This window comes from Camelus dromedarius, chromosome 3 (genome assembly GCF_036321535.1).
Source record: "Camelus dromedarius isolate mCamDro1 chromosome 3, mCamDro1.pat, whole genome shotgun sequence".
NCBI classification, from domain to species: Eukaryota; Metazoa; Chordata; class Mammalia; order Artiodactyla; family Camelidae; genus Camelus; species Camelus dromedarius.
Genome location: NC_087438.1, coordinates 47,688,149 through 47,715,811, shown reverse-complemented (window position 1 = coordinate 47,715,811; position 27,663 = coordinate 47,688,149). Strand labels below are relative to the sequence as shown.

The window sequence follows — 27,663 nt, the reverse complement described above, 5'->3', positions numbered from 1 at the left end:
AAGCAAGCCTACCCTTTGCTCTGGAGGGAGACACTAGCTATATCTTCCAAGGCTTTTCATTATAGAAATGTTCTTGGAAAGATGGTCAGGAACAAAGGGCAGTCAGTGCCTCACTTGTAAGACATGCAGAGACCCACAGAGAATTGCCTGTCAGTACTGAGAAGATATAGTTGCATGCTGTTCACTGCACAGACTGGCTGGCTGTGAAAGAATTACACACTAACTGTGCAATTCAGCACCAGAGTGAATTAATGTCAACTATTTTGAGATAAGTATGCTGTATGGGTGGTGCTAAAAGAGATGTGCTCTTTCTACCTGCCTGATGTCTGTCTTGCCCCTCCAGCTGGCCTGTAAACTCCCCGTGTGTCTATATATCTCTCGCGGAAGAGCACAGAGTTGACTGACAATGCTAAGGACAGTGTAGGAACTGAAGGATCACTTCTTCTTTAAAGTTCAGAAGGCAGCTCTATGAGGGCTCCTCAGGGCTAAGGATGGTGAAATGTTAGCATTTTCAGGATGGTTTCATGTTATTTTCTAGTATTCTGGTCCAAAGTCCAAAAAAGAAAAAAAAAAATCCTTTCCAAAGATGGCCACCTAGAAAACCGGTTCACTCTGGTCCTGTTTTAACAGTCACATACATCCTGGGGACTCGGTTGAGATCTTGTTCAGAGGGGGCAGGGATGGGCTTGCTTCTCCAGACTGATGTGGAAGGCTGCTCCCCGAGGGCCCGGGGAGCCACAGAAGACCACAGTGGTGGTGAGGGGTGAGGAGGACCGGCCAGGAGTGAGCAGGAAGGGAGGCTTCATGCTGCTAGGTGACCGTCTAGCGGGGGGAGTTGGACACACCTAACACTCACCTCCAAATGCATAAGCAATAATGCTTAGCATGTAAAATTTGGGAAACACAGAAAAAAGACCCTAGCAGTTACACTTTTGTAACCCACAGGTTACCATAGCTAACGTCTTGGTGTACGCGGAGGCTGGAAGGTGGTGTGAACAGAGTGTGTGATCAGTCATCCTGCGTTTAATTCCTGACCCCACTGCTTACACCTTGGGTGATCTGTTTAATCTTCTCAGTCTCAGGGTGCTCATACCTACTTCATACCATCCTACCCCATTGTGTCTCTCTGAGGATTAATGAAAGAGGTAGCATGGGGCCTGGCACACAGTGAGTACTCAACAAACATGAGTTATTATTGTCTTTGCTATTCTTTTCTCTCTCAAATACTGTCATAACTTACATATTATTTTGGAACCTGGGTTTTAAATTTAGAAATATATCATGAACATTGCTTCTGATTTGGGGGTTCTTTCTTCAGGCAAATGGATTTCTTACTCAGCAGTGGATCTCTAACTCAAGTTGACCACCCAGGAAACAACTAGCCAGTCTCTGAAGAAGTGCCCAGGCAACTCGGGGCATGTTGTTCTTGGGCCTGATTTGGGCAGTGGCCAGTGAGGAGAAGCCACAGGGTCCTAGGAGAAATAACCAGAAGCGTTATTCTTTTGAGGGCTGCAGTTAGGACCTTTCCAATTCAGCCTGTGCAGGTGATTCACACTCTTCCACCTCCTTCACGTCACACAGCTGAAGAAAGTAGAGTTGTTTGATCCAGCTCATGAAGCAGTGTGACACAGTGTATTTACGGGTGACCTGGTGTCAGACACTTTCACGTCAGAGATGACACACTTTTCTTGCTCTAGATCCCAGCTAGAAACCTGAGGAATTCTCTCTACTGAGCAGTCCTTTGGGCCTGCAGGTACCCATGTACAGGGCCCAGGCAGCTTTGTTATAAGAAAGGAAAATCAACACTCATATTCTGCAGTAGGCAAGTAGTCACTGAGAACCCCACAACACTTCATACCTTCAAAATAGTCACCCTTAATGGTACCCCATAGACATCCTCCCACTGTTTTCTCTGGACTTCCTGTGTTCAAATCCTAGCTCTGCCATTTCCTAGCTGTGTGATCTGGGGTAAGCAACTTAACCTCTCTGTGCCATGCATCCACATCTGTAAAACAGAGATGATAATGATACTTACCTCATAGAGTTGTTACAAATATTAAATGCGTGTGTAAAGTGATTAGATCAGTGCTGGCCTGTGGTAAATAAAGATGATTATTGTTTTTAATCATCATCATTATACATGAGTCCCAGAGTTCTCAGCTTGATTAGGGCGATTATTACTGATTTTCCACCAGATTCTCGAGCTCCCATACACATTAGGTTAGGGTCGATCGTGGCCTTAGCACCTAGAAGGGTGGCTTTGTGGAAAGGTAACTCTCCCCTCTGCTTTGGGGCTCACTTTCCATTTTAGTAGTGGGAGAAGAAGCAGGGTTTGTTTGTATTTTCGCAAGAGCCCACTCATCACCCCTAGTCTTGTCCCATCTTGACGGCAGAAAGGTGTAGCCTCTCTTATAGGCAGCTCTGCTGTCTAGGAGCCTCCGCTGTGCTCTCACTCGGTACAAGCTGGTAAGGGAGTAGGGATTTTCTTGGAAAGCTTTTCTGTGCCCTGCAGACCCGAATGAGTTTCTACAGTGGGGGGGGGGGGGGTGTCAGAGTGCCCAGGACTTGCTGCTGCCAAGGAGGGGATCTGAGGGCATAACAGCAGCATGGTTCTCAGGCATCTGGCCCTTTGGACGATTTTTAAACAAGTCACTTCTGAAATACATCTATACTAATGCCTTTTGGTTATGTGGTGATAATACCCCGAGCCTGGCAGCTCTGTGATAGAACAGGGCCTGACAAAGCCTCCTCCCTGCCACGACTCTGTGTAGGTAGGTAATGTGTCTTCAGCCCTTCTCTGGTGGAGGAAGCAAACAGCTATAATTGAGGGGCAGACTGGGAGTGGGTGTGGAAAGACATTTCCCAGAACAGCAGCATGCTGTGGAGTTTATCCTTAAAGAAAAGGCCATAATGGCAGGATTGAAAATTCTGGAGATGGATTTTCATGCAAGCCTGCAAAATCAGTCTTATCGTTTTATGTCTAAATCTCATCCTTTAATTTAACTATTAAACTCACTTATTGAGCACTTACTCTGTGCCAGGTCCTGAGCTAGACCCTGGGGACACAGGGATGAATGAGGCATATTTCCTGGCCTTCAGGAGCTTATAGAATGGCAAAGGGATGCGTTAGCAGGTTACTTCTCCTTCTTCTCTACCTTTTGTCTTTTTTTTTTTTTAACAGTAATTTATTAAAAGTTCATTGTGACAAAGATTGCTAGGTCTCTAACCAGTATAAATCTTCCTTTCTTTTTTACTAACAGAATCCCTGTATTGATAGAGATGGCAAGGTGTCCACTAAAACATCCCAGCCTTCTTTGTAGAGGTATATGTGTGAGGGGCAATGGAATGTAATAGGAAGTCACTAAGTGGGGCTTACAGGGAAAACTTTTTAAAGGGGAATTACTCAGCCAGAAGGCCCCAGTTGTCTTTCCCTGCATCTTCCTTCTCTTTGCTTGGAATTCTTAAGTGAGGGCTAGAGCCAGTAGTCATCTCTTAAGCATGAGGACAAGGGCCATGCCCTAAGGATGGTAGAAGTTAGAGCTGGAAGGAGCCTAGGTCCCTCCTAACATTTTGGAGTCATCAGACTCAGACTTCTTATTTTATAAGGGGAAAAGAAATCTCTGCTGGATTTAAGTCAATATTTTAAGCCTCAGTTACTAGCAGCCAAACACAATTTCTGGTTGATCTATCTAATAGATGTGGAGCACAGTGTAGAAACAGATCTGATTTTACCCCCTAAATGTCAAGAAGTGAAGGTCATAGAAATCTAACAAATAAGCACTTAATATTAAAACACAGCACATCCATTAATCTTTCCCAGTGTATAACCAGAGAAACTGACTAAGCCTGCCTTTTCCTCCTATGTCCTCCATAAGAATGATGCTTGAAATACAGAATTCCCCCACTATCTGAAAGTAGAATGTTTCTATGAAACCTTTCCTAAGCTGAAATGGCATAAATTGAAGAAGCAATTACCTTAGGACACATCTTGCTAATGGATGCACAAAATAAACCGAGATAAAGCACAGATGCTCATAGACACAGTTCAAAGCTATGGCCACTTGGTGCTGAGATGCTGAGTGTAGGTCCTGGGGAAGGAGCTTGGCGGTGCCACTCTCACTGCTCTGCTTGGGCTGCACACTGTCTTAATAATGGCTCCTGCAAAACAAACGTTGAGTGCTATTTTTGCTTTCTGCCTTTTTTTGTGAAAGCTAAAGTCCTCTTTGGATTTATGTCGGTTAGTGAATACAGGTACTAATGTAGTTCTTTGTAAAAGTGAATTGGCGTAAAGTGAACTTTGGAAAAGCAAGGGATACCTATACCCTTAAATCCCAGTCTCTCTAAGATTTGACACCAGAGAATTAAATTCACAGAATTAAATGTTTTATTTCATCTTTGTTGGTGTTAGATGGTAAGCTCAATTTACCTTTTTTTCTTAGTAGAGTGTTCACAAATACTCAAAACTTTTATCAGAAATCCGGATTGTTTTATCCATCTGCATACTTCCATTATGGTTGTACTTATAATAATGCTAATGGAATTAGAATTTTTAAATTCATCTAGCACACATTTTTACTCATTCCAAGTAATAGTAACAATAGCTTGTATTTACTGAGTACTTACTATTTGCCAGTCACTGATAAATACTTAAACATAGTCTCATTTAATCATTTCAACATTCCTATGAGATAAATTCTATTATTATTGCCATTTTGCAGATGGGGAAACCGAGGCAAAGGGAATTTAAATAGCCTGCACAATGTCACACAGCTAAGAAGTGATGATGGGATATGAACTCAGCTAGTCTTAAAAGTACGCTATCCTGTCCTGAGATAGATGAGTGACTTTAAACAAAGCTATTTCCTTACACATCAAAAAGGAAATATATTTTCTAGAAACTTTACTTAAATCAGCCCAAGGGCATACTGAATTCACCCAAGATCTTGGGCAATATCTAGGAAGCCCCTGGTGTTAAGGAATGGCAAAAAGGTTGTTCCCTTATTTGAAGACAAGAGACAATGCATACAATATTTGTGCATTCACATTCTCATTTGCAGCATCTAAATTTCATAACCATTCAGTTAGGTAGGATAGGAAGGCAGAGGAAACATTCAGTATTCAATGCCTGGTAAATAACCAGATGCTTATCAGAATGGTAATCTGCTTGATAACACACCATTTATTGGCTTCCTTCTCTTACCTGTCCTACTTGCCTCCTCCCCTATCAGCTTCCTGGGGTCACCTCCTAAGTAAATGGCTTGCATTCAAATCTTTGTCTCAGAATCTGCTGGGGAATTCAAGCTAAGATTTATATTATCTACAACATCCATTCATTCATCCTTCCATCCAGTCTTACCAACTTACCATATGCCTGGAAACATATGAGGTACTCAGGATAAGAGAGAAATAAGTCACTGCCCTTGAACTAAAGTTGCTCCATTGAATGGCTTTATGCCACATCACCAGGAAGAGATATTCAGTATACTGGCTGCCAAAGCAGCATTGGAAAGACTGGAGAATTCCCTTTTTAGAATCCTGAAGAGGACTTTCCCAGCAGAATCATCCTTGCAGGGGCAAACACTGCCTGCCACACAGTGGATGTTCAAGAAATATTTACTGAATAAGTATACAAATGGACAGAATGAACAGATAGGTTAATTATAAAGTAGATCAGATCAGGTTTTCTCTGGGATCCATCTCTCTTGTTTCTGAATCCTTGCCCCCAAACATTGTAAATTCACAATTGAAAATACGATCTCAGAAAAATTAAGAAAGTCTCTCAGGTAAGATGAGTGCCAAATCCCTCTTAGCAAATATTTTACACTTAAGAGGGAGCAGGGAGACAGATGAACCCCAAAAGCCCATTTGCACAGGTGTGGAGAGATTTGGGGGTGGCAGTCTTTCCTGGTACATTGCAAATCATAGAATACAAATAAGGTGAATCCTAGCTGCAAGAATGAACAAGGCCATGTTTTGAGTTCCTGTGTTATCACTTATTATGTGCAACCCATGAGCTACCACTTGTGATCCCTGTACATCTGGGAGTTCTAAGAATGACAGCTCTTAACCCTCTCCACCTTGCCGTGTAGATGGGGCCTAATGAGCTCTGATCCCTGAAGAGTTGCCACAAGGATGAAGGGTGCAAATAATCAGCGTTATGGGAGAGTTCATGATGGGATTTGGTTCATGGTGGGCTCTTGGAGGACTTTATGGAAGAGAAAGGGCTTGAGCTGGTTCTTGGAACATGGGTAGGATTTGGCTGGGTGGAGAGAATAGTGACAAGTCCTCATTTATCAAATACTTACTGTGTGCAGGCTCTGGGGTAAGGGGTCTCAAGCAGAATCTTGTTTAATCTTCCCCAAACCCAAACAAGCACCTATATCATTACCCTGTTTTAAAGATGAATGTTAGAAAGGTTAAATACTATGCTCATTACAAAACAATGAATGAAAGGCAGAGTCAAGGTCAGATTCGGGCAATCTATTTCCACAGCCTGTCCCTCTAGCAGACATTTTGAACTGCTCTATGCGATGCTATTTCTTGGCGGAGTTGGGGTGGGGGGGTTGGTTGATATGGAGGGAAGTTAGAAATGAAAAAAAAAATAGTATTCTGCAATGATCATGGCCTTGAATGACAGGATGAGATTCCATCCATTGCTTCCTTGGGAGTGAGTTTCTCCTTGTAGGTCTGAAATAGAGAGGAAGCAGAATCTATCTCTGTTATTCTCAGTGTGTAACACATCACTGAGCATGCGTATCTGACTGTTGACAATGGGTCCTTCAGGTGTGTGCTCAGGTGTCTCATGCAGAGAAGGCTTCAGTGTCCAGGTTAAACCTAAGGGGGAAGCAGGCTAAATTCTTCTGAGTGCCGCCTTGAGCTGTGGAGCAGAACTGGGCCCCCTCTTTGCAAGGGCTCAGCCTGAGACACACTTGAGTGTCAGGTACTCTTGATGTACCATGGCCTGGCCACCAGAACAGCTGGGGCACTTGAAAATGGAATCCACACAGGCCTTGCTTTCCCATGTACCTCATCTGCTGCCAATGTTGTTTCTTTCTGTAAAAATTTTTAAATTGTGGTAAGGTACACGTAACATAAAATTGACCATCTTAGCCAGTTTAAATGTAGAATTTAGTAGTGTTAAGTACATTCACACTGTTTTGTAACTAATCTCCAGAACTCTCTTCATTTTGCAAAACTGAAACTCTACACCCCTTAAACAATTCCTCATTCTGCATTCCTCCAACCCCTGGCAACCACCATTCCAATTTCTGTTTCTATGAATTTGACTGCTTTAGATACCTCATATGAGTGGAATCATACAATATTTGTCTTTTTCTGACTGGCTTATTTCACTTAGCGTAATGTCCTCAAAGTTCATTCATGTTGTAGCATTTGTTAGAATTTTCTTCCTTTTTAAGGCTGGATAATATTCCATTGTATGTACACACCACATTTTGCTTATCCATTCATCTGTTCATGAACACTTGGGTTCCTTCTGTCTCTTAGCTACTGTGAATAATGTGGCCATGAACATGGGTGTGCAAGTATTTCTTCGAGATCCTGCTTTCAATTCTTTTGAGAGTATAGGCCATTGTTTCTTACGTCCAGTGGCTACAGAAGAGGGAGAAGATGGAAAAAACTACCCCCCCCCCCACACACACAAGTAAAACTTCACCTAAAGTTCACAGATGACTTCTTAAAAAGCCATAAAGACTGTATAACAGCTCAGTCAAGGGAGGCGAGGAATCTGTAGCCATCCTAAGCAGTTCCAAAGGCAATTTCTAAGCCTAAAACTTTGCGCAGCTGACAGTCCTTATAGGACTAGAAAAGAATCTTGAGCCATCATATCCAATTCCCTCATGAACTCTTTTTTAAAAAAATAGATTTGTTTTCTTTTTTTAATTCTTTTTAAAATTGACATATAGTCAGTTTACAATGTTGTGTCAATTTCTGGTGTACAGCATAATGTTTCAGTCATACACATACATACATATATTCCTATTCATGTTCTTTTTCAATATAGGTTACTACAAGATATTGAATATAGGTCCCTGTGCTGTACAGTAGAAACTTATTGTGTATCTATTTTATATATAGTAGTTAGTGAACTCATGAACTCTCCAGTGGCACCAATGTTGGGTCCTTGCTCTAGATTCTGCATTCAGCTGGACAGTATTTGGAATTTGTTCTCATAAAGACTAGAGTCTGGATAGGAAGCCCTAGATCCAAGCCACAACAACCAGCTACTTCCAGCTCTGCTCCAGAGGTCCCAGACAGGAGTCAAGAGTCTTGAAAGAGATTTTCCTGTCTCTTTAGCTGTGGAAAGAAAGGTGCAGCCTATCACCAGTGCCCAACAGTACACTATCTGGGCTCTCAGGGCAAGCTGGATGGAAGTGCGGTTTGCTCCAGCCTTGCTGTTTAGGACTAGATGCACAACAGATGTCCTTGACAGAGACCATATGTACCTTTCCCTCTTCTGGGAGAGAGGAGAGGGCTGTAGGACTTTTCCATGTCCCTTAAAGGGGACTGGTCCTGGAGGAATAAGGATAGCCCGCAGCACAAGGTGAGGATGCCTCATCTCTCTGGTAGGGGCTATTCCTTCTAAGGCTCTGAGCTGCAAGTGCCAGGCTGTGACTGGCTCCAGGGAGACGGGGGTGCGGCAGGAGGCAGTAGAAGTCAGCTCAGGGCTCAATATTCTTTGCAGAGAGCCCACAAGGGAGGCCTTGGTGCTCTTTGTCCTTACTCTGCACTAAGGGAATGTCTAGCTGCCATTCCACCTACAGGCTGAATGAAACAGGCCTGGTCCCAGAGGCATGCATCCCAGAGGCTGTGCTCTCTGGCTCGGGCTGGGAGGGCTCCCTGTGGGTGCAGTGTCAGGAGCACAGACCAGCCCCTCCTCAGGGTCTGCACTTAGGATCCTGTTAGAGCTGGAAGGGGCCCTAGAGATCATCTGGTTCCAGCCAGTCATTTTACAGAAGTTTTAATCGAGGAAGACATGTGAAATGACTTGCCCTAGGCCACAGCTTTAAAAAGGAGCAGATCCAGCAGTGTAACCCAAAGGCTTCTTTCCTCTGCCCTGCGGGGCCTCCTCTGAAGTTCGGAACACAGTCTCGGGCTAGTTGTCTCCAGCATGATAAACACCAGCTTCAGTCAGGAATGAGGCCATCATGAGGACCTGTACCAGGCTGACCGGTAATAACAGATGCATGCAGGCAATGGAAGATTTGGCTTTGGTCCGTTTAAGAGACAACTCTTCCTAAAACCTCTGTAATTAATTAAGTTCTCAAAAGATTCCCTCTTCACAGAGAGAATCCATATTCTTAGTTCCAGTTAGTTAGTCTCCTGAGCTGAGCAAATATCCTCTCTGCTGGTCACCCAGGTAAAAGTTCTTTTCTGAGACTTTGAATTTATAAACCTGAACGATTTTTTCTCTTAGTGGGTCTATCTCCTGTTTTTCCCTGGATTGATTTTCTGTACCTGGACATATGTGACCTGTCCTGGAGGGAAGCCCCATTAATGCATTTCCCAGAAATATAGAACCTCCTATACGCACCCCAGGCCCTCCGGACTGCTCAGCTATCACCAATCCCTGAATGTCTTCAGTAAAGTATTTTCCCCACACGCCACCCCACCATGCCCCAACACTGTCAGGTAAGAGAAACTTGAGGGGCCAACTCAGTAATACACAAGACTCCAGGATTCACATTGTTTACAAAGGGAGCCCCAGAAACTGAGCGTCAGTTAGCCCTTTGGTATTATTTGAAACGGTATTTTGAAGACTGGACTTCAGGAGGAACAATCATGGAAGGGGTTATCTCAGCTGCCTATTTACCATGTGACATCTAAAGCTTAGAGAGCTGAGGTAAATCTGCCTGCATCAGCAATCTTCCCCCACAGGACACACGGAAGTCTAAAGAGAACACAGCCTTCTCTCAAAGGATGGTGTGCTGTCTTGTGTTTCCAGGACCCAGTAGCACCTCCTATGCCTCCTCCCTCAGAGGTGTGTCAATGAGGGAGCTTGTGAGGCACTGGAACATAAAGTCACAGGGTTGGAAGAGACTTGGAGATCACCTATACAAGCTGTTTTCAAATGTGTCTTTAGCAGAATAAATTATCTAAAGTCTTACAGGGAGGCTATAGCAGATGCTGTTGGTATACCCTGACTGTATCCCCTCAGCCCACCTCAGTGGTCACCTGCAACAGATTCTAGATGCCTCCGAGGCTCTGATTGGTCAGACCTAAGTCTCATATACCTTTTGGAATTAAAGGAACAGGATAGTCCCAGCTCTACATCCTGAGACTGGAAGAAGGGGTGGTTTCCCAAGGCACATTAGGGGGTGTTATTGGAAGGAGAGTAAGTGGATGTTGATGAGGCAAAACAGCAGATGCCAGTTCTAGCAGTATTACTCAAACTTGAATGGGCATACCAGTCACCTAAGGATCTTCTTAGACATAGATTCCTGAAGATTCAAATTCAGAAAATTGGGAACAGGGCACATGAATCTGCATTTCTAAGAAAGCCAATGTTGCCAGGGCCTGGCTATTGCACTATGGTGCTCAGTGACCATTAAATTTCTCAAGCCACTGCTGAAGCTCCTGAGTATGCCTCTGGAGGCAGGCTCTTTGAGGAGTGTGTAGAATATGGCCAGAGGGAAGGTCGCTCTGCCATATTTTCCTGGGGATTACTGTTCTCTGCTCTTCCTGAAGATCAGCAGATGACGGGACTTGGCCAGAGGATGCGTGTGCAGGGTACCCAAAGCTATCACAGAAAGGCTTTTCCTCCAAGTCTCTTTGGGGAAGACATCTTTCCCCTTCAGATCCTTCCCTAGGAAGTAGCCTTCTGTCTTGGGAAGAAGAAAGAGAAACAGAATGCAGTGGAAGGACCCAGGGTGAGAGTGGGCCATATGGGAATAATTTGTCCCTCCTAAAGACAGAAGTTTCTGAAAGTAGAGCTAGTGTCCTTCTTCTTCTCCTAACCCCTCACCTTCTGCAGAAGGTGGGGAGGGGTTGGACTTCTAAGGCACTTGGAAAAAACTTGGAATTGCCACATGCTGGGATAGGCTCCTTTCAAACACATCCTGATATACTTGAGAACTCACCCACTGAGATAGGAACTGAGTTGAGGTGAGATCTGATTGGTTCCTCAGCTGCCAAGGCAGATGCGGCAAACTCAAGTCCTGTCTTACCTACCTAAGCCAGCTGAAATGCTAACAATTCCAGTGCAGCCCAACAGAAATACAATGGAGCTCTTTCTCTTCTGGTCCCAGGCAATTCAGGATCTCCCGGCTCCAGTGCTGACATGGCCAAGTCGAAGAACCACACCACACACAAGCAGTCCCGAAAATGGCACAGAAATGGCATCAAAAAACCTGATCACAACAATATGAATCTCTTAAGGGAGTGGACCCCAAGTTCATGAGGAACATGTGCTTTGCCAAGAAGCACAACAAGAAGGGCCTAAAGAAGATGCAGGCCAACAACGCCAAGGCCACGAGTGCGCATGCTGAGGCTACCAAGGCTCTCGTAAAGCCCAAGGAGGTCAAGCCCAAGATCCCAAAGGGCAGCAGCCACAGGCTCAGCCAACTTGCCTACATTGCTCACCCCAAGCTCGGGAAACGTGCTCATGCCCACATCACCAAGGGTCTCAGGCTCTGTCAGCCAAAGGTCAAGGACAAGGCTCAGACCAAGGCCGCAGCTTCAGCTTCAGCTGCGGCTCTGGCTCTGGCTCCCAAAGGTGCCCAGGCCCCCACAAAGGCTCCAGAGTAGAGGCTTTCATCTACTGATGTGAGGATAGAAGGACTGGTGTGACCCCTGGGCTGCTGTCTGCATGGGGTTCATGTCCTCCTGTGCTGTTTGTACAAATAAACCTGAGGCATGATCTGTCAGTCAAAAAAAGAAAGAAGTACAGTGGAGACAGAATATGAGTCTTGCATGCAATTTAAAATTTTTTAGTAGCAGATAACAAAAGTAGAAAGAAAATAGATGAACTTGCTTTTAATAATGTATTTTATTTAATCCAATCCACCCAGAATATTATCATTTCAACACATACTGAATTAAAAAATCATTACTGAGATAGTCTACATCCTTTTTTTCATACGAAATCTTTGAAATCTGGTGTATCCTTTACAGTTGCAGCACATCTCAGTTTGGACTGGACACATTTCAGGTACTCACTCCCTACATGGGCTAGTGGCTGCTGAATTGGACAGCACAGCTTAGTCACAGCAGGCCAACAGCTGTCCTCTGTCTCTTCCCGATTTTCTTCTTCCCGAGTAATGTAGGTGTCACTTGGATGCTGAACAGAGATAGCTCCAGGCCCGGCAGGCAGAGGTTTAGCTGCAGAAAGCTCAGACTGAAGAGTGGCAACTAGCTTGTTCTGTGATCACATCTCTTCTGTCTTGGTGGCTCTGTGCAACGTGTGAGTCATTGCAGGGCAGGGAGTCTGGCAAGCATGGTGGGCGAGGTCTTCTCTATCCTGAGGCCTCCTTGAAGGCTTTTGTGTGTGTGAGGGCGGGAGGGAGGGACTGACACAGTGGAGGATGGGATGGTGAGGGAATATGGAGGGATGTGTCTGGATTCACAAAAATAGACCTGTATCTGTGGGCTGGTTACAAAAACTCAAAATACCATTTCCTTGCACAGGGGAGGAGCTGAACGAGGGATATGTTAAACAGCTATGTGCTTTTGTGATTGAAATATTCAGGAAAGATAATGAAGACCAGGGCCCTCGGAAGTGTCAGGATCTGGGGCTCTTTTTTAAACTGGATCCTACAGTCATCTCAGTTTTCCAGAGTTGTGTCTGAAGAGGCATTTTTCTTTCCTGTGTCACACATCTGTTTTCAGTACCTCCTACTTCATTTGACCATTTAAAAAATCTGCCTCATGTACAGTCTTCCTTTGGCTTCTACAATGTGCAGATGTGTTATCTTTGAAAAGCAGTTGGTCATGTGCTTCCTCACAGGTCGTGGTCACAGAGCTTGGACTCTTTTGGGAGGAGTGTTTTACTTTAGTAAAAGCAGTAGCCATCGCCAGGGACTATGAGCTTAAGCTGAACTTGAAGCCTATCTTGTTACTTGCTAGACCTCTGCCAAGTTACTTAACCTCCCTGAACCTCAGTTTCCTCTTCCACATCATGTGAATAATAGTAATTCTTCTCTCACTGTGATGCTGGGAGGAGCAGATGAATAATGTGTGTACTGTGCTTAGCACAATGCCTGGCCCATACCAGTGTGATCGTCTCTCTGTAAAAAAATATCAGCTCTTCTGTAGTTCAGTGCCATGGCTGGCCAGGTGGAATCCTCTCATTTACCAAACTGCCGTATGTTTAAATTAGTGCAACAGGACAGATGTGGAAGATAACACACAGAGACGAGGGATTTGGCCACAGCTGCTTAGGGAATTGGTGGCAGAACTCAAGACAAAATCCAGAATTTCTATTTCCCAATGCTTATTTGGCAGGTTTTTTCTGGGTCTCAGAACCAGTGTCTTAAATTTCAGAAGGAATAAAGAGGAAACAGAAAAGGCAGGCTTTGACTATGTAAACACAGAGCCAACATAACAGCCTAATATAAAAAGGCAAAACAGAAATCCTGAAATATAAGAAGTACCGGACATTCAATAGGATGGGCTAATATGTAGTCACTAAAAATCCATATGGTGAATATTGATTTTACATGGGGAAATCCTTTGATCTACATCAAGTGAAAGAAAAAACAGGAAATAAAACTGCATATAAGTTAATGCTAAACATGTAGTGCTCTAAAACCAAAATACTCTAAACCAGATGTTGTGTTTGCTTATCTCTGTCGGATAATAGTTTTTTCTTGGAATTTCATTTGTTGCTGCAATGAACACTCACTACTTTCATAATCAGGAAAAACAATGAAGGTTATGATAGATTTCCAGTCTCCGGTTTCCACCAGGGAGCCTGTAGCTCATTCTCATCTCTCAGCCTTGCAGGACTCCTAGTGGTTTCAAAGCCTGCTTTGTTTACAAAAGGATGATTATGTGGGGTGTCCAGGGAGATTGACTGAGAGAGAACAAAGTGAGACATGTTTTATTGAAGACACTAACCAGAGTCGAGACACTTTCACAACAAAAAACCCTTAATGAATTCAGTGGATGGCTGTTCCGGTCAAAGTAAATTGGTTAAATGGGAAATGGGAATGTTAGCGAGCTCTGCAAAGGAGGATGACGATAGACTTTTAAAATCTATCTCTATAGGGAAGAGATCACAAATAAAGTCCACGATGATCATGATTTTTATTTACCCAGGGATGGGTTCACTTGGTTTATCAGGAGTCTGATAAGGTCAGAGACAGGGGCTCGTCCCTCCTCCCCCCTCATCCCACTGGCTTTCTGACTACCTTCCTCCAAATCACGTATGAATTCTGCTGCCACTCTCCCAGGCCTCAAGGTCTCACCCTTGGCCGTCTTCCTAAACCTGTCTATTGTGTTATGCTACGCAATTGAAGTTCTTTTGCCTTGCATCTGTTGCTTCCTCTCTGCCCAGCCACCTTGGGTCTGTCCATTGTACCCACATTTCTTTGTTGCATCCAACCCTGCATTTGGCCCTTTGCCCATTCCTCAGGTCATTGCCCTGCAGCTTTGGTGCAATTATCCTTGCTCCTCTCTCATGTCTAGTCTCAGCTCCTAGCACCCCTGCCACCTAGGTCAGAGCCCTTCTTCTGTGTGCTCAGGAGAGATGGCTGATCAACACCGACCATTTGATTTCTGTGCCTTGACCACAGAACCTCTGTGACTTTGTTATACTTGACAGTCATTCTTTAGCCATAAGACCATGGAAGACTGGAAGGTGGACACTGACTGGCCAACACCCACCCTGTGAACCTGGTTCTGCCACCTCCTGATTGTGAGACTTTGGTCAATTTACTTAGCCTCTCTCAGCCTCAGTTTCCTTACTTGCAAAATGGTGGTAATAATAGTTACCTGACGAAGTGAGTTATTACATGTAAAGTGCATCTAACTCATCTGGCACATAGCTAGAATTCAATTAATATTAGTTTTTACTATGTTATTATCTTATTACAGAAGCAACCTATCTATCATGTAAGAGCAGGGGCTCTGGAGTCAGACAGACCAGCTTAAACTGCACTTCTGACCATGACTACCTATGGCACATCCAGGTGCAGCAATTCCTTCTATAAAATATATATATAAAATCATAAAGAGTACTGACTCTAGTACTTTCTGTAGGGACTGAGTGAAATAATGTACATGAAGCACTTGCAAAATGCCTGGTACACAGTGCCGCTAAATGTTTGCTATTGTTTGCATTACAGATGACGGACGGCCTCACCAGCTTTTCCTAGGAAGGGTGACTATGAAATTATTATTACCTTTATAGCATTATAGAATTGACACTTGAATTCTAAAGTAAATTGAGCTTTTATGGTTGTGCCGAAGAATCATAATGGCATGTGAGTGAGATTAGAATCAGAATTGGCAAGCCGAGTTTTTCCTCTGTCCAGGAGAATGAGCTCATTTTGTCCTAAACCAGATTCTGTTTGTCTCAAGTGCACATGAGCTGAAACCAAGGGGCCTCTGAATGGTTGAATCTTGTGGCTAATGACAGTGTGTTCGGATGCATGCGTGCATGATAATGTTAAAGATCTAGTCTCTTTGCTTCAAATAACATAAAATAAAAAAGATAATCCACAAAGTTATATCTGTTCAAGACTACAAAAGTGACTCAAAATCAACGTGGGAATCACTCGAAACAGGAAAATATGACCTCATGGAGTCAGCTAGGGGCGGCTAGTCATCTTCTAAAGAAAGCCAGCCTTTGACATCATTATAAACCTTCCCTAATTTAGAATGACCATAAAGCTCAAGGAGGGAAACTTTCCTCCTTGAAGGAAACATGCTTTATGAAAACTAAGTCTTGTCATCACGTAAATCAGCCACACATGAATTTCCATTTCCTGAAAGTCTCTGTAGTGAAATCTACCTGTTAGAAAACATAATTGAATTCTAGATTTACCAAAGCAAATCACTCAAGTACTAATGCAATAAGAGGGTTGTTTTGCACATGAAATGGGACGTTTACATCAGATAATAAAAATATTTTATATCCATTGGCTCATTAATCATGACTGAGCTTTATGAACCAGGTACCAGATGCTTTTTCTAAGAAAAAATAAACACCAAGGGATCCAGGAATCAGGGCTAAGCACTGAGAACACCAGTGGAAAGTTGCACATCAGACTGAGACCTCTGTTTTCAAACCTAGGTTCCAGGGCCCCGTGATTTCCCCACCCAACTCCTGGGTAATTGGTTTCTATGACTGGGAAGAAGTCCTTGAGGTTAAATCTGTTTAGAAAGAAGCTAAGCACAGAACAGCTGTTGCTCCTGACTTCAAGGTCTATATGGATCGGACAGAGATGATTAAAAAGGAGAGGAACATCCAAAACCAAATAGAAATACAAACTCAACAGCTATCCCCAACTAAAGTGTAGTTTGCTTAGCAGAGGCTGTTAAGTAAAAGTAGAAGACTATGCTTTCTAAAAAAATGGCAATATAAGGCATATATAGTCAGTATTTTGTATGCTTCACGACGACAATGATCAGACAGTGTTTATTAAGCTACTATGTGTGTCCAGTGCTATGATGCCTGTCATACAAATCAGTCTAAGCAGAAGGGGGTCCTTCTCTTACACTTCAGAGTGCTTACAGATTGCTGCAGGTGCTTCTTAAAACACGCACTCCCAGGCACCGCCTCCAGAGGCTCTGATCCGGTAGGTCTCAAGTAGGTCTGAGAATCTTCATTTTTCTTAAAGAATCACATCAGGTGGTCCTGATACAGGTGGTCCACAGACTGCAATTTGAGAAACACTTGATTTAGCAAACACCATAAATTATAAACCAAATCAGAACTCTACACACTACCCATTGCAAAAGGTGGAAGACAAATAAATCCAACAATATAGTTAATGTAACAGTTCCATGAGAAAGCCAGTATATTTAAAAGCTGTCTGAAATCTGTTTTTAAAAACTTGCAGGCAAGTATTTAAAGGGGCTAGTTAGCCCCTACGAGGCATGAAACTGAACCTAAAACTAGTCACTTTATTTAATAAATGGTATTAGTCAATACCATGCATACTGGTATGTAGTAGTAGTTCAGTGGTTCTCTACCTTGGATAGATGCATATTAGAATCATTTAGGAGCCCAACTGATCTGGACTGGGGCCCAGGCATGGGCATGTTTATAAAACCGCTTAGGTAACTGTGATGTGCAGATAGAGTTGAGATTCACTGTCCACCTCCTGTACCCATCCCTACTATGTCACACATAAACACACACACACTTCTAAAAAAAAAAAAAAGATAGGTAAGGAAACTACTTTACAGAGAGATTAAGCAATTTGTCCAGGCCATAAATCAGAGATAGCCTCCAATGTCAGAAAATTAGACAGCAAAATTGTCAGGGGAAGTGAAAATACTGATTGAGAAGAGATTGTGAAATCAAGCTGCTACTGGTTTCCATGCAGCCCAGGAGGTGAAAAAATCTGCACTAAACAAAGGGAATTGCAGAAAAGACTATCTCATGGGAGTCAAAAGTTTCAAAAAAGAAATGTTTTCCTTTGCTGAAAAGGGGCAGAAAAGTACTAGAAACTATTCCAAGGAGGCAAATTAACTTGCTTTCTCTGGTGAGTAGAAACAAGGTGGTTAAGGCTTGTGTGATATTCAGAGGTACCTGCCACCTTCTGCCTTTCTCCCCATCAGAGCCTCTGGCAGTCTTTGTTCATTGTTAACAGCACTCTCTCCCCTGGAGGCTAGGCCCAGCCTCAAAGCACTTCTTCAGACAGCATTCACCCACCAGGGCATCGTATCGGGCACGTGAGTTGGAATCTGTCTGCCTTCTCTGGCATCATGAGGAAAATAAACTCTGTACTCAGACCTTACTTTGAGTGCCCACTTTGCCCAATCCTAGCTATGTGGTCTTGGGCAAGTTCCCCTCTAAGTTAAGTAGAAGCAAAATAAATGCCCATCTTGTAGTGTTATGTAAGTTAAGCGACAAATGGAGTGTCTGGCACATAGTAGGCCTTAACTAATGGTAGCTAGAACTATAGGTTGTCGGTAAAGTCATGGGAGTGAACATAAACACTCCCATTAAATAAAAGCCCTGGTCCTTCTCTGTCAGTTATACTTAGTTCACCTAGAGAATTATAGAGGCCCGGGGGTTGTAAGCTAATAAGCAGTGATTATTTGTGGGTGTTTATCAATTTGCTTTGATTTTCCCAAGTTAAAGGATGAGGAGATTAAAATTCAGTATTTTAAATACCGTTCTATGTGAGGAACCTCATAAGGGAACACTTCGGGTCCTTTAAAAGTTAGACCTGCTATCACTGGCAAGGAGCACAGAACCTGATGTAAAGCAAGTAAAATAAACACAGCATCTTTATATGTTATGTGCTACAGAATCAAGGTAAATTCTCACAGAACAAAAATAAGTTAAGAGAAATAATTATGCATGCAAAATGATATTTTTTTCTTTAAAAGGGTTATTATGCGCTGTGTGGTGCTGGCCTCCCTGGAGGTGCTGGCCGCCCATGGCCTTGGGCCTCTCTGCTGCCAAGATCTGGGAGCTTTTGTGGAAAGGCTGGGGTTTTGGTAGGTGTTTGAAAGAGAATAGAGCTGGCAGATGCTCAGAAATCAATGGGTTTTAAACCTGCACAGAATACACTTTCTTTTCCTGCAGATATAAGAGAGAGGATTTTATTTTAGAGAAGGATTTGTGGTTTGAATTAGAATAGCACTATTGTGACAAAGTTGGCTTTCAGTCTAAGTGATACATTTACTGAAAATTCTGTCTGTGCCTTCAGTGGGAGCTCACAGTAAGTTATGGCTTACTACTATATTTTGAAAATAACTCCATAAGCACTAAGAGAGCAGAAGTTCTTTACAGTGATATTGACTTAAATGTCATTTTCTATCAGGGTAGGAATTATGATGATTTAGATTTGGTTTCCTGGATGAATGCTGGAGGTAGTTTGTTAGTATAGCAATAGAGTTTTGGATGGTTCTGTGGTTTCATGGGAAAAAAATAGGTATTTGGTCACATTTGGACTATAACCTTGAAGTGTTTAGAAATATGCTGAGAAATTTGGACCAAATTTTCTAAAACAGTGTATGTTTCTCTCTCATAAATCTACCTTTCAAAAGGTGAAGTAAAATGTCACATTGTGTAGATCAGAGATTATTCATTTGGAAAGTTTATGAGATGATGTGGTCCAGGCAATGAATAGGATTAAGTATTCAATGACACCCAGAGAAACATCAAAGAGAATCAAACCAGGGATTTCAGAATACCTAATAGAACTTCAAACCTATCAGTTTCTTTCAAGCTCCAAAATGCATGGGTTACAGGACCTGACAAATATTAATAATGGCATCCAAGGCCATTTCTGCCTGAATTCTCATGACCTGAAAGTTGGATTGGGAATGGGCAGAGCATGCAAGGCTTAATTGGAAATGTTTAAACAAAAAAGTGCCTAGAAACCTCAATATATTTAGAATAATACTTTGCTCATTAAGAAATTAATGAAGTGCCGACAATTATATCATCAAGATTTCAAGGATTCTTCAGAGAAAACAAAGCTAAGTAATGGCTATTTTAAGTTGCAAAGACAGAAGCCAGGAAATGCTATGTTTGAACATTTGACCCATAAATTCTAAGGAAACTAAAAGAAAACAAAAGCTAGTTGGTAATGAATTCATTGAAGAGACAAACATTCAGAAATATTGTTGTGAATCACTCAAATTAGGGACATCAAGAGGCAAGTAGATTACAGTGTTCCTGGTATTTTGCTGCCTTCTTAAACTTGTCTTTATTATTTTATTTGGGTTGGTATATTTATTATTTCCAATGTTATTGGATTTTTTTCTCAATTCTTTGTAACTTTTTAATGAAACTAATACATCAGGTTGTAATTCAATCTGAGAAATAAATAGACAATAAAATATTTTTGCCATTTTAATAGCAAAATATATTTTTGGGGGATGGAAGAGGGAGTAGTAATAAACAAAGGAAATAAATTACATACTGCTGGTCCTAAATATCCTTTCATAGTTTACTGTGTATCTCTTTATATTTAAAATTTTGAATTTTCTTTGTTTTCAAAAACTAATTGACAATGGAAATTTCTTTTAAACATTTCCGTATGCATTTCTGTCCCATAATTAAATCTACTGCTGACATTATGTTCCACTACATAAATCAGATTTGTTCCTATTTCAAGAACCTTGCAAAATGTTTATAAAGCAATAATTGGTAAAAAAGATTAGTCAAATCATTGTTAGCAAAATAAAATCTGGTGAATGTCTAGTTGTTCAGATAATACCAGAGAGCTGAGAGCCAGTGCTTTGGCCACAAGGACATCAGACTTAAGTAGAACAGTTCAGGCCTCTAATATTTCCAAATGCTTTGCCCATCTTTAACTTTGCATAACTTCTGGATTAAGTGGACAACCAGCATGTTCTATCCTAAGTATGGTTGTCTCTTTATATCTGCGAGGTATTGGTTTCAGGATGCCCTACAGATACCATTATTCCCCAACGCTCAAGTCCTTTATATAAAATGGTGTGGGAGGGTCAGCCCTCCATATCCATAGGTGTGGAACCCATAGATATGAAGGGCTGACGGTGCAGTCCTTCTCGGCTGCTTTGTGGCGCTCAATGAAAAAAACCTGGTAATTATGACTGGAGGGGAGGAGTAGAAACTTTTAAACTCTTAAAACTCTTTAAACTTTTAAAGCCACATTTAGAAGTGTTATATTGGCTTTCATTTTCAAAGAGGACATGTTCTAGGGCAATTCCTCAGCCTGTTAAGTTACAGAGCTGCTGCTAATGCTGGCTGGCTCACCCTTCAGTGGGAACTCAGAGAGCAGCGAGCTTGTCCTCTGTGGTTTGTTCTCATGAATTCTTCTTTCCGAGTAGCTCAGCCTGTAATGGAAAACAACAACAACAACAACAAATGAACATCTTTACAAAACAGCTGAGGATTATGCATGTGATAAACAGAAGAGGTTAAAAACAGGCTCATTCCTCCAGTCTATTGGCTGAATTAGCTTATTTCACTAGCTCCTTGGGTATCCTTTTGTAGTTTTTCTGTGAAAAAAACTCTTCGTATCTCTTAAAAAATCTGCTGTGTCCCCTATTCATTACTATGGATGTAATCTTAATCCACATTGCCTGATAAACTGGAAGCCTGTGATCCTTGCTACCTCCATTCCCTACCACTGTCCTGTGGATCCTGGAAGCTGTCTCTGAAATTCATCCTGGTCCTCTGTCCCTGCTGACAAAGTCTTGTTTCAGGCCAAGCAGCATTAACCTGAATTTGTGCACTATTCTATTGACTCTCTTCCTTTTCTTGATCTCTTTACTTGGTCCCTTGGAGGATCTGTGTTTAAAAGTTCTAGTGAAAAGGCATTCTGGACTGTCACTACTTAGGCTCCAATCTACCTCTCTAGCTTCCTCAGAGATATACTACTTACCTCTTTGTATCAGCCTCAAAGCATGGAAGAATTTGGGAGGAATTTAGGCTTTGGGGGCAGATCAGATGTCTAAATATGACTCAGCATCTTATTCAGTGAGTAACCATGGACCAGTTATTAACCATTTCATGCAGTGTTTTGGGTGCTGGAGGTCAGGGTTTTTATAATGAACAAAATAGACCAGGTCCCTGCTCTCATAGAGTGTATGGTCTAGTGGAATCACTAAGTACCATGTTTCTAATAAGCAAGTTGTGTCAGAGACCATTAGTTGCCTACCAAATATCCATTCCCCCACCTCCTAGATGGCAGTATGTTCTGCTGAAAAGACCAAAGTTCCCACATTCCCTTGCTGCTTGAGATGGTCAGTGGGATGTAACTGAAAGTCGCTGAGTGGAACTTCTGGGAAATCTATTTAAAATGCGGCTGACTCAGTAGGAAAACACTTCCATTTGCAATCTTCTCCTTCCTTTTTCTTCCTGGTTAGAATACAGATATGATGGTTGGAGATCCAGCAGCTATCTTGGACAGTGAAGCGGCTTTGAGGATGGAAGTCATTTGCTATGGAGGGTAGAACACAATGATAGGAGACAACCAGGTTACTGATGACTGTGGAGCCTCCATATCAGGCTTGGATTGCTGTCTTTGGACTTCTATGGGAGAGAAAATACAGTAAGTCTCTATCTCATTCAAATTTTCTTGAATCTTCTGTTTGTGTAGTTGAACCCAAGCCTAAATTATAGACGATATAACTATACACAATCACCATTGAATGAGAGACTTGGAAATCACAACTTTAAGGTGTTAAGTAACAAATCACTTAACTGTAGTCTTGATAATCATCTCTTGTTCTATTATCATTTAAAAATCACAGTGATGATAATAATGTCTAATAGTAAGATAATATTTATGTAAATAAATCTTGCCTTAACATAATCTACCTTAAATCAATCCTCACGCCATCTAAAAATTGAGAACAAACTTATAACAGTGTGTCTCATTCCTACTCCAAATTGGTCTTAGTTCTCTCTATGTAAATTCTGAGTTTTCATTTTTATTTCAGTTTCTGACTATGGCCCAGGAATTCCAGATGCTTAACATACATGCCACTGTTGCCCAATCCTGTGTCCATGTCAGATATTAATTATTGATTATGACATTTTCTCTGTCACAGCATCATCTTCATAAACCCTTCTAATGTAGTTCCAGGCAGCTCCTACTATTGGATCAGAATTGGCAGCAGACATACATTTATTGTAAGCCACTTTCAATAACTTTGAAAATGTTGGGCAGGGTTGAATATGATGTTAATTTTTTTCTTTAAATTGAAATAATAGTGAGGAGTTTTCTTTGAGTATCATCATAAACTAAAAGAACTTCTAGTTCATTGAGTGGACTTTGATTTTATGTATTAGGTTTTAAGGAAAGACAAATGGGGACATATTTTGCTTCTAGTAGTTCTGATATTAGTATATATTAGTGAGCTTTAGGGAGTAGGCCACATTTATTTGAGTACCTACTGGTTTTTAACATTTTATTTTTCATTTTTAAATTTTTTGAAGTATAGTTGATTTACAATATTGTGTTAGTTTCTGGTACCTAGCATAGTGATTCAGTTATACATACATATTATTTTTCATTATAAGTTATTGCAAGCTTTTGAATATAATTCCCTATGCCATACAGTAGGACCTTGTTGTTTATCTATTCTGTATATAGTAGTTTGTATCTGCTAATCCCAGACCCTTAATTTATCTCTCCCTTCCCCTCTAGTAACCGTAGTTTATTTTCTATGTCAGTGAGTCTATTTCTGATTTATAAATAAGTTCATTTATATCATTTTTTTTAGGTTCCACATATAAGTGATAGCATATGGTATTTGTCTTTCTCTGTCTGACTTAAGTCGCTTAGTATGATTAATCTCTAGGTCCATCCGTGTTGTTGCAGATGGTATTATTTCATTCTTTTTTATGGCTGAGTAGTATTTTATATATATTATATATATCTTCTTTATCCAGTCATCTGTTGATGGACATTTTGGTTGCTTCTGTGTCTTGGCTATTATAAATAGTGCTGCTATGAACACTGGGATGAGCACCTACTGTTTTTTAAAGCATTAAATAATGAAGATGTAGAGAGAAAATGGGAAATACAGTGGTCTTTTCCCCCCAAGGATTTATAATCTAATAAGAGATATAGGATAAATCCAAAAATTTAAATGTACAGATATTAACAGTAACAGCTAATGGTGTGCCACAGATCTTCAGGGAAGAGAAACTTAAATTTCTAAATGCTACCTCTGTCATAATCATTGAAATAATAATAGCTAACACTGCATAAGGACTTCTATGTGATAGGGCCCGTATGCTATGGCTTTTCTATAGATAGTGGGGGCTGCATGGCTCATTCAGAGTCCTCCTTCCCAGGACCTCCCTCTAGACACACAAAGGTGGACTCACAGTGCCATGTGCCCTACATGACTGTTAGGGCCTCTCCTCATCCCATGATTGGTTTGCCCAGTTGATTGACCTGATCCAAGCTGAGCCAATGAAATTCCTCTCCTTGGAATTTGCATTGTAAATGAAGAGGCCAGGGGCTATATCCACTGAAACTGAGCCGCATATCTGCATGTTCCAGAAAGAATGGGCACCACTGCTAGTGCTCGGATCCCAGAGTGGTACTAGTTCCTGCTCTCTCAGAGATTTACCAAGCTTGAAACCATTAAGAACTATAAGGAGGTCAGTATGTGATATGAGCATTTTAACTCATGCTTTCTTCCCTTCCTCCTTGAACACTGAGGTACCCCAGTATTTCGATAAATACTCTACTTCTCTTCCTCACTTTCTTTTTCTTCTTCCCTTCTTCCTTCCTAGCCAGAATCAAATGCAAATCAGAATCAGATTTGCAATGAAAGAACTTTTACTAATACAGATGTGTTATTTTCTTTCATTCTCACCATGATGCTAGGAGGAGATAGTGTGTCTCCAGTGGTCAAATAAGGACATTAAGGCTAGGTGAGACTACAGAATTTGATGCAAGATCACCCTCTGTTAGGTGGCAGAGCCAGGATGCAGTCCTAGCTAGACGTATGTGATTCTAGAGCCAGGATTTCACGAAAATGTTTGGTCCTGCAGGCGGTGAAGCAGCATTTTCCCATCCTTTATCCTCCAGAAGATCAATAGATTGCCTTCAGATAGCCATGGTTCTGGATACAGCATTATTGGAGCTCAGGAAAAGCAACTCCCTAAAATGTGGTCCTACTTCATCTTTCTTTTTTGGCCTCACTGTCACTGGGGCACTTGCCTTCAAATACAGCAAAACCCATGCATATGATAGCACGTAGTTTTTGCTGTATGTGATATAGCAGGTGATATCTTTGTGCTGTATTTGATAGAGCAGACAAAGATGATAGCAAAACCAATAATCTCTTCCATCAGTATCCTCTTTCTATAGTTTTCTTGACTATCCCCTAGACATGTCCTCTTCTTTCTTAAAATGTAGCTTAAGACATACTTCCAAGAAGATTTTCTTAATTGATTTTTTCCATACTTTAATTAAAAGTTTTTAACAGAGGTTGGAATGAAAGGGTAAAAAATGATGCTCATCCTGAAATCTTGATGCATTGTATCCTGGGTATCTTCCCTTTTTGGAGTGGGGTGTATCCTCCTTTGCCCCTCCAGGATTGGTTTCTCTGCCTGTTCTCTGGCCGGGGGGGTTGACCTGCTTGGAACACAAAAGGGGGCTTCATTTGGTCTCGGCCAATGAGAGATGGGGAGCAGTAGTTTAGAGAGAGGAAGGAGACGGAGATTGAGGTATTATTCCCTCCTTCCTCCCTATGGGGGCACATCAGGCTGGCTGTTTCTCTGGACTAAAAGTCACTTCTTCTCTTACATTGTGCTTCTCCTCACCACTTCTTATTTTGGGTTCCAGTAGCTGCTCCTTCCCCTCTCTCCTGCAGCTCTAGGAGTGGTAGCAGCTCCACTGTTCCTTGCCTGGGGGTTCTGCACTATCCCTTAGGGTTTCCTGTGTCCTGCCTGCTTCCTTAAATAGTCCCTCCTTGGATCATCCTAACAGTGTACTTCTCTTTCCTGCTGGGCTCCTGAGTGATGCTAATTCCAAATGTTTCTCCCAAATAGTCCTTCTTGTGGTCTCTTGTCCTGCACTTTCATTGACATGCAAACCTGTTGTTCTGTGGTCGGTACTCTCTGGAAGAGCCCAGTCATTCAAATCTAACCATTAAACCTGTTATTCAACAGACAGTCACTCTGTAGATACATATCGTATTAGGCCAACCAGGAATCACAAATTCACTTTTAGAGAGAAGACAAGGTTGGTGGTGAGTGTGATTTACAGAAATCATTCATTATACTCCCTTCCTACTTCTGCTCCCTTAATGGTATCACTGTGTGCATTTTCAGGGGACACCACATGTCTCTGTGTGAAAAAACCAGAGGAGCTGTAGATGGACAAGCACTTATTGGGTATGTTCTGAAAATTCCATTCAATTTAAGTTCCTCAGGCTACCTGGAAAAATATGCATGACTCTCAAATTTGAGGGCAAAATCAGACTTCCATCACAGAGCTCTCTCCAAATTACATGTCACAACTCATACCTAACATTTTTACAGTCATATTAGAACTGACCTGATAGTTAGAGGCTAACATGGCTTTTTTTTTCTTCTATTTTTTTTTCATACTTGCCAACCTACAGTTAAAAATCTGGATACTCAGAAGGTCAGACAAGATCGTCCTGTGGTAACTTCCTGTGCACAATGACTGTCTGAATTTAGTTGTGTTGCCCACAGTGGGGATAATTTGGTTGTCCATGAACATTGGATTCTGAGAAATGCTATTGATAATGAGACTCACTTATGATGATTTGATTACAATTTAGGGTATAGCTAGCTTGATGAAGACTTATTCAGATTTTGCAACTGAATAATTTACTTTCTCTATTAGGGAGAAAAATTCATGGCACAGTAAGCTGATTGAACCACAAACACAAATGCCCTGAATAGGGTAGAGAATTCATGCAGAAAATACACCAACAAGAAGTCATTGCTCTTTTGCTGACAAGGGTTGGAAGGTACACTTGATCATAGTACAGCAGATACTGCCTGGCCTGAGAACATGGGCTTCAGGAAGGAGTCAGACAGAGCTTAATTTTTTCCTGGCTGAAGTTCTTGCATATGCAGTAGAATTTCCCCTTAATTTATTACACAACATCATTTTCTCTGCATGCTATTTCTTCTGCCAAATCACCTTGTCTTCGTGTGACTGTCTCAAAAGGCTGTTCCCAATTTCCAAAATCATATGTAGATCGACATTCACAAACAGCCGTCTTCTGTCTTCCTCAGTATTGGGACCCACCTCTGGAGTCCTCACCAGGACAGTTGCTCTTAACAATTAAAGAAAAAGAAATGGAGATTTTAGAGATTCTGCTGGCTCAGAATTGAGAGGAAGGAAGATGTGTGGCAGATCAGGCTTCCTTCAAGGTGACTCTGAGATGGTGACTTGGGTAGAGTATGTTTATGGGGGAGCGAGGGAAGCAGGATCAGGCAGAGGGATGCTGGGCTGTGCTACAGCCACAACAGATGCTGCAGCCAGCCCCATGGTGAAGCTCTGGAGCTGAGCTGGCCTTGCAGAATCATCCCTGCTTGGGGCAAAGAGGCCAAGCTTTTATACTGTTGTGTACCCGTGAGAAAAGCTATTTCCCAGGCTACCCCAGGGAGTTGGGGGTGTGGCCTTGGGTTAGGCAGCTGTCTTTGGTTTAGGCAGCCACTGGTATGAGGGCTCAGCTGTGAGCTAGCAACATCCAACAATCAACACTGCCAGCAGCTGTGGGAATGAGTGCTTCCGCCCTGAAGGGTGGTTAGCAGCATGACTGCTGGGAGCTGATCCCATTTGTTCCCTTTGGTCAAAGTCTCCCGTCTCTGCCTAGCTGCTCCAGTACTTAGCTAGGAATGTGAACAAGTAGAGAGCTATGGGGTTAGAAAATATTCTCTTTCTTTTTAAACTATGCAAGAATTTTCTAAGATGATCACTTTAAAGTGCAGATGATCTTTGTGTGTTCAAAATACAACTTGACCTACCAAGTATATTTTCATAAAGAGAACATTCCTGGGGACACCCCCATTATGTAAGGCTG

General features: G+C 41.9%; 1 protein-coding gene and 1 pseudogene across 4 annotated transcripts in view; both read left to right on the top strand.

The window, feature by feature from the left end:
* The window catches only part of LOC105084784 (large ribosomal subunit protein eL29-like), a 90,088-nt pseudogene extending 78,013 nt beyond the window's left edge, over positions 1–12,075 (top strand).
* ZNF366 (zinc finger protein 366) overlaps positions 1–27,663 on the top strand; it is a 265,929-nt gene that overhangs the window by 78,004 nt on the left and 160,262 nt on the right. For 3 of the 4 annotated variants that reach the window (XM_064481434.1, XM_031446665.2, XM_064481436.1), the window contains exon 2: positions 22,003–22,187. The exons of the other annotated variant lie outside the window; for it this stretch is intronic. The gene's annotated coding sequence lies outside the window, so the exon portion shown is untranslated. The remainder of the gene's footprint in view (positions 1–22,002; positions 22,188–27,663) is intronic. 4 annotated transcript variants of the gene reach the window in all.